The following is a 7,250-nucleotide window of genomic DNA, read 5'->3' on the forward strand; positions in this document are numbered from 1 at the left end:
GGACTTTGTAGCACACCAGAGACAAAAGAATGTCAAAGAGAGCCCAGTTAGCCATGAGTCAATTTTATGGTCTGACAAAGTTTCCAACGTAAATGAGAAGCTCAACCCAAATTATCTGATGTGGTCCAAAGTCAAGCAAAGTAGCAAGAAAGTTCTTGTGCCATATACTCTTAAATGATCTGCGGCTTTCAAGCGCTACAACAATACTTCTACGAAACTTCTGCTATAGAAACCTCCATTGTGGTGTAACGTAAAAAGAAGTGCCCATTATAATAGTATCTACTGAAGATAGGATGGACTCGAGTTGCTAGAGAAGATGGAAAAGCAACTATAACATTTCTAAAGGAATGTGTAGAACCACCGTGCGAAGGAGTGGTAATGAGATTGGTTCCTTTAGTACATTCCATGATCGATACAATAAATGCGAAAAGGGATAAATGAGTATAAGTACCAGTGGGGAAAAGAGAGACACAACCGGTAGAAGGTTTAGAGAAGATTTTATTGATAGGTTAATATGTGTCTGTATGTGCGTCATATATGCATAATAATAGATAGGCCGTCATGTATACAAAGTGTATGTGTACAAACAAGGGTGTATGCGTGTGCGATGAGTATAGAGCATTGAAAGAGTCTATAATAGGACGCTAGAAGAATGTTCAAACACAAGGATGATAAATACCAGTTCGTAGTAAAGGTACACGATAGTTGAAGTGCTGTAACAAGAAGTTGTGGCGAAGAAGCAGAGTCGGTTGAGGCACATGTCGTGTAAGAAGTTGTGGCTACTATGCCGCTGCTGGTCACTTGATGCAGGAAGTTCTCGCAGGTTGTGCTTGCTGTTAACCATAGTGAAGTAACTCACAAACTGTGAGGAGATTGACCTGTGCGAGTGTTGCTGGTTGCTGTGTACGTAGAGAGATATAGTTGACGACGTTCAGAAGATGATGGCGACAGAGATGGAGGTCGTGAGTGCTGCTGCACGAAGTTGAGTCTCCATGTGGGCTGCTGTTGTGGTTGTTGCTGGAACAGTAGTTAGACCTTAGAAGGTCTGGAACCGAAAGACGAAAGATGGTGTTGAAGCTAGCATTTTATACTGTACTATCGGCTCACCGGATGTTTGGAAGAGACTGTCTCTCGTGACATCAGAAGGCTGCTATTGAATTGGTTGCATATTGGCGCGCAATAGAGCAAGAAACAAAAGTGCACCAATACCAACCAATTAGAGTAGTGGACACAACAGGATCCAAAGGGGTGGCCGAAGGCTAGCTGTTATCTACTACGTCCGTATTCATGTATATATAACAGAGAGAGAGAGAATTTCACTAAGCGTACGCTACAAATGTTTTCCATTACCTTTGAGATGTTGGATGTAATAACCACAGGTCGACAGTTAACAGGATTATAAAAGTTAGCATTCTTATGAATTGGATACAGTATAGAATGCTTTTAAAAACCGGAATAGATTGCCTGCAGAGAAAGAAATGTCAAATAATGGTTGAGGGCAATGAAAAAGCTATATATAGATCTTGCATATGACTGATTAGCTAAGAATAACCACCTTCGCTACTGCGGTTACAACGACAGAGTTAATGTGTTTATAAATTTGGAACTTTGTTAAAGCGATTGCAGTGCTTCTAATAAATTATAGATGCTGTGTTGTAGAATGTTTAAGAAGTTCTCTTTTCATTCTATTACAAGGCCCAGGTTTCAATCTCACGGCATGGCAAATTATTCTGTTAATACGGCGAACAAAATGCTTAGCAACACCTCTTCCGGCTATGTTCTGAGTCTAAGTATCGCTATGGTCAACTTTACCTTTTATCCTTCCGTCGTTCGAGTGAAGGCAATGCCAGCCGTTGGAGATGCTCCTCTTACGCAAGCTTAGACAAGCCCGCGCCCATTCGGGTGGCCAAGTGCTGAACCCGTTCCAGGTGCTGAATGTCTTTCTGGAGATATGGGTTTGAGGTATGGATGCAATATTCGAGGATGGGTCGAACTAGGGTGATACATACAGGCCGAAAGACGTCCATTGAAAGGTTGGCAAAGGTTCGGTGGATGAGGAAAAGATTCCTTCTGGCTTTGTTCGTCGCCTCGATACCCTGCCGCGGTGGTTTGAAAGTAGGATCGATCATTATGCCAAGATCCTTTTCTTCAGTGACCATCTTAAGATGTTGATGTTTGTGGCCAATAGCCAAGGGAGAGTTTGGAGGTGAACCTATTGGCAAATGACTGCATTTCGAGACGTTCAAGGGCAGATTCCATTCTTCCGCCCAATTCCAAGATCAGTTCAGCGACGACTGGAGTATGTCGTATTGATTCCTAGGCGAAACAAGTTTGACGTCGTCTGCAAATAGGAGAACTTTTCAATCAAGAAAATCTGGCAGGTCGTTGATATAGAGAAGGAAAGGTATTGGCCCCAGCACCGACCCCTGGGGAACGACGCTGCGTGCATTCGTCTCCGCGGAGAGATCTCCATTTATTTGCATCCGAAAGGTTCGATAGCTCAGGAAGGAAGAAATCCACAAAGTCACCACTGGATGAATCTTGAATGCTCGAAGTTTGCGCAAGAGAAGTCAGTGATTAACGGAGTCAAACGTCTTTGCGGAGTCAAAAGTCTAAAAGTACCACGCCCATCAAGTCTTTTTCATCTATGGTCCTTGTAATCCATTCTTCAAGGAGAAAATTTGTTAGGCAAGATCTTCGGGGTAGAAATCCATGCTGCGAGTCGGATATATCTTTATACCATATACAGATAATTGTATAATGCTTTGGTTGGAAATAGCTGTGGGAATAACCTGGACATTGTGAATAAAGACAAAGTCGAGTATGTTATTTTCCCCTAACTGGACGGGTAATAATTTGTTGTATGGGAAAGTCTTTTGTTGTATCGAGGAAAGGGTTCATATCTCTCCACTTCAGTTGCTTAGTTCCAGGCTGGATATAATCATCGAATCAGCTAAGATTAGTAAAATTAAAGACCCCTGTTAAAAGCATATTAGCCCGTGTGCTGGCCTCAGCTAGGGTTAGACTTATGTGCGAAAAAAAAAAGCACCTCTGAAGTGATCTTCGTGGTTAACCGCGTCAGGATGACGGTAGGTAATGCTTTTAATATCATTTCCTTTATATATAGATTAGTCCGAAATTGTCGAATACATTTCTTCGCAAATTAGGTAAATTCGGGGCTGGTCTGCAATCATTTATAGTTTTATGCTTCCTTTCAAAACCTTTTTTTTATTATTAAACTGAACTAGTATTTCGAATGAGCAATAAATATCAAAGCATTTAACAATGAGCATTAAATATCAAAGATAAAAATAAATCATTTTGTTCCCTTGTCAAACTTTGGACCTAATAACCTAAATGAGAAAACCGATATGACTGAAAGAATTTTAAAAGGGCTTTATTTTTAGGCTGTGGTCAAACAGTCGAATCCATTCCGAACCAATTCTACTATATGGCTCAGAAACCTGGACGTTATCAAAGAAGCTTGAGAGGCGGTTGAATGGAACCTACACTCGCCTCCTTATGAGAGCTCAAAATCTCTCGTGCAGGCGCCATCCAACCAAAATGCAAATATATGGGGAAACTACCACCTGTGTCATCTCTTGTGAAAGGTAGGAGAGTCCAGTTTGCTGGACATTGTTGTAGAGCTGAAAAAGAGGCAATTTCTACTCTTCTCCTCTGGAAGCCATCTACTCGCAATACCAGAGGGCGCACACTCTCCTACCCTGATGTAATATCCAGGGATACAGGCATCCAGCAACAGGACCTCCGTAATGCCATGATAGACCGTGAAATCTGGCGTAGCATGGTAAATTCCATTGTCTCGACCACGGTCGAACAATGATGATGATGATGTCGTCAGTCTTTAGCGACATCAACTACAAAGAACTTGAGAGAGGTGACAGATAGAGAGAGAGGACAAGATTTCGGAGTTATTTTTTTGTCAGAATTAGAATTCAGATGCTGGTCATGTTGTTCTTGTTGTTGTTGTCATATACGTTTTTATTTTGACGCTACTTTGCTTCAGAAGTTGGTTAGTCATAAAATTCCCTTGGGAATTTTAAGCCCAGCTTCATCACTTTTATTTATTTATTTTTGTTTTTTTTTTGTTTTTTCTTTGAAACGAAATCCAGCTTCAAGCATCTTTATACAGATAATTTTTTAGACACTATTTTCTGAAACTGGTAAAATTATGTAGTGGGGGGGGTGAAACTTTTGATCTTGCACCACCTGAAAATTCCAAGGGGTGCAGGTGCACCCGCTGCAACCCCTGTTCACTGTGTGAAAGGCTATGGCAAGCGTGGAGACCTATATCTGAGCTAACAATTCACATCTAATATCCATGCTGCATAAGGATGAAACATGCACTTACCTGTTTCGCACTTTTTTTTACTTTTAAGGCTAAAAATCAAATTATTCGCTTTGTAACGTTGGTTTCTGTTTCGATCTACAAAGCAGTTAGGTGGGATTTGGAGTAATATAGTTGGTCATCCATAGACGGTATCACCGCTCTGGCTGGATCATCCCGTCCTCCCCTACATCATAGTTTGTTAGTCAACTACCTGTAATCATAATAGATATGTAAAGCTAAGGCGGCGAGCTGGCAGAAACGTTAGCACGCCGGGCGAAATGCGTAGCCGTATTTCGCCTGTCGTTACGTTCCGAGTTCAAATTCCGCCGAGGTAAACTTTGCCTTTCATCCTTTCGGGGTCGATGAATTAAGTACCAGTTACGCACTGGGGTCGATGTAATCGACTTAATTCCTTTGTCTGTCCTTGTTTGTTCCCTCCGTGTTTAGCCCCTTGTGGGTAGTAAAGAAATATATATGTAAAGCTGAAGTTGTCTGCGTATGGCAGGTTTGGTAGCCTTCAACTAACACTATCTCCTCCGAGACCCTGCGGCGCAAGTTGACCAAAATTGAGAGTATGATAAAAGAAGGCTTGCTCTTCATTCCGTAAAAGAAAAAATTCAAATAAGACCATGTTAAAACCAAAAATTATCTACATCAAAAAGGTGCTTCTTTTCTATGAAAATCCCTATTTTTAATGATTTTTTTTACTACTGTGTCGCTATTTTTCGGTGTATTTCAACCAGAAAAATGGTCACTTAAATAACAAGCTACATAATGCAAAATTTTTACTTTTCAAAAATTCCAATTCTAAAGGGTCGAAACAAACCCGAGCAACGCCGGGCGATACTGCTGGTTATACAGGAATCCCTTGCTTTATGGAAGTAATGCGTTCCTAAATATCTGGCCATAACGCGAAATTCCATAATGCGAAATTAATTTTGATATCAAGTGAGATTGTGTTCCCACGGACTTTTTCAGAAATACAGAAGCACAAGAAAACAACAGAGAACAAGCAACACGATCGCCTTTATACATGAAAATATCAATTTCTAAACACACGTTATACAAAAACAAAAACATTTCAAGAGAAATGTTAGAGAATTAATAAGAGTCGTAATATCGTAAGGGTACGTTCTTACCATAAAAGATGTTGTCTATTGTGTGAGGGATGGTGGTGAAATGAGCCTTACTAGAAGGATTAGGGACAATGTTTATTATCGTATAATTCATTATCACGGACATCAGCTGGAAGAGTGAAGAACCTTAACCAAAGTTGTTGTTTATGACGCATCATCTCTTTGTACAGCTTAGTGTAGGAACTGAGTCGATTGTAACTTCCTCCAGTAATTTTTGTTTCGTTCATGATTAGGATCGTTATCAGCAAAAGCTCGTAGACTTTCCTCTCTAAGTGCCAACTCGGATCTTTTCGGTTTGAACGGCAGATTTTTAAAATAATTTCTATGTAACTAAACACTTTTAAACTTCGTATACTGGCAGAATGTGTTTATAAAACATCTTTTTCTCTTGGCTTTCTTGAGAAAATTCTGTAGTCTGTAAGATATTTGTAAGATATTTTCTTCAATTTTGGCAATTTCAACCAATCAATGACGTCTATTGAGGTGAAACAGTTACATAGAAATTATTTTTAAAAACTGCCATTCAAACCCATAAAATTATCAACCATCTTACAAACAATAACTCTGAGCACCTTTTCGAACTCCACCCGTCTAACACCCGTGGACATATTTACAAAGTCAGAAAACAGCACAGCTCCCATGACTTCAGGAAACATTTTTTCACGCTAAGAGTTGCTGAAGCATGGAACAAACTGCTGGCATCAGTTGTTAGTTGTCGGAGCACTGCATCCTTCAAAACTTTCATGCTTTCTGAGATTCGCCAACACTACACCTGATTTTCTCCCCTCCATACACACACAAGCATGTATCTGACTCATACATTGTTCGCTTTCCAGACATTTGTACATTACTGCATATACTTTATACGCACTTTCTGACAAGTTGTGGTGCACCTGAGTACTGTATACAATAATTTCATTATTATTATAAACCGAAAAGATCCGCCAACTCGTTAGCAGTAATTAAGTAGTGTAAGTGGAACTTCCATTGTCTCATCTGTATTCTCAGCTTGTTCTAACAGCATCAACTCCTCATTGGATAAACTTTCTCTCTGGCACACTAGCAACTCAGTCACATAGTCTCTATAACTCCTACAAATCCTACATCCTTTACAAATGTCACAGTATCTTATCGAATTTGATGTAGATGTTCTGCTTGAGGAAAACTTGTAATATAGTCTGGCCATATGCTTCTCTAACCACCATTCAGAGTTGAAGATTTCACTTCATCCCATGACTCAGCTATATTATCCACAGTATCCATTATGTTGAATTTCTTTCAGAAATCTCTAACTGTAGGTTTATCCTTCCTGTCAATTGCTTTCGTAAGTTGTTTGAAAGTTCTTATATAATATGCCTTGAAGTTAGCTATCACGCCTTGAACCAATGGCTGGAGCAAAGAAGTATTTTTGAGGATATATTCTACTCACATTATCAGAAAGGTCATCTCTGTTGTCACATATTGTTCCCACTATAGACGTTGCAAGGTTTAATGTTTTGGCAATCTAATTTTCTTTCCCACATCAAATCTTTTAAATACATCAAGTTTAAAATGTAGAGTTCCTTTTCACGTTACTGCCTTCAATTCTACTTGACAGCTTCTTTCCAAGAATCTTAAATGGAAGGTAAATCCAACAGCAGTGGGGATTGGTTATCCACAACAAATATGTAGTAAAAATTAAATTAGCCCACAACAGATAAGTTTTGTGAGAACAGAAAATTGTCTTATTTCTATGAGCATAATGAAAATGAGATGAAATGGTG

This window comes from Octopus sinensis, linkage group LG15 (assembly GCF_006345805.1).
Source record: "Octopus sinensis linkage group LG15, ASM634580v1, whole genome shotgun sequence".
Lineage (NCBI taxonomy): Eukaryota > Metazoa > Mollusca > Cephalopoda > Octopoda > Octopodidae > Octopus > Octopus sinensis.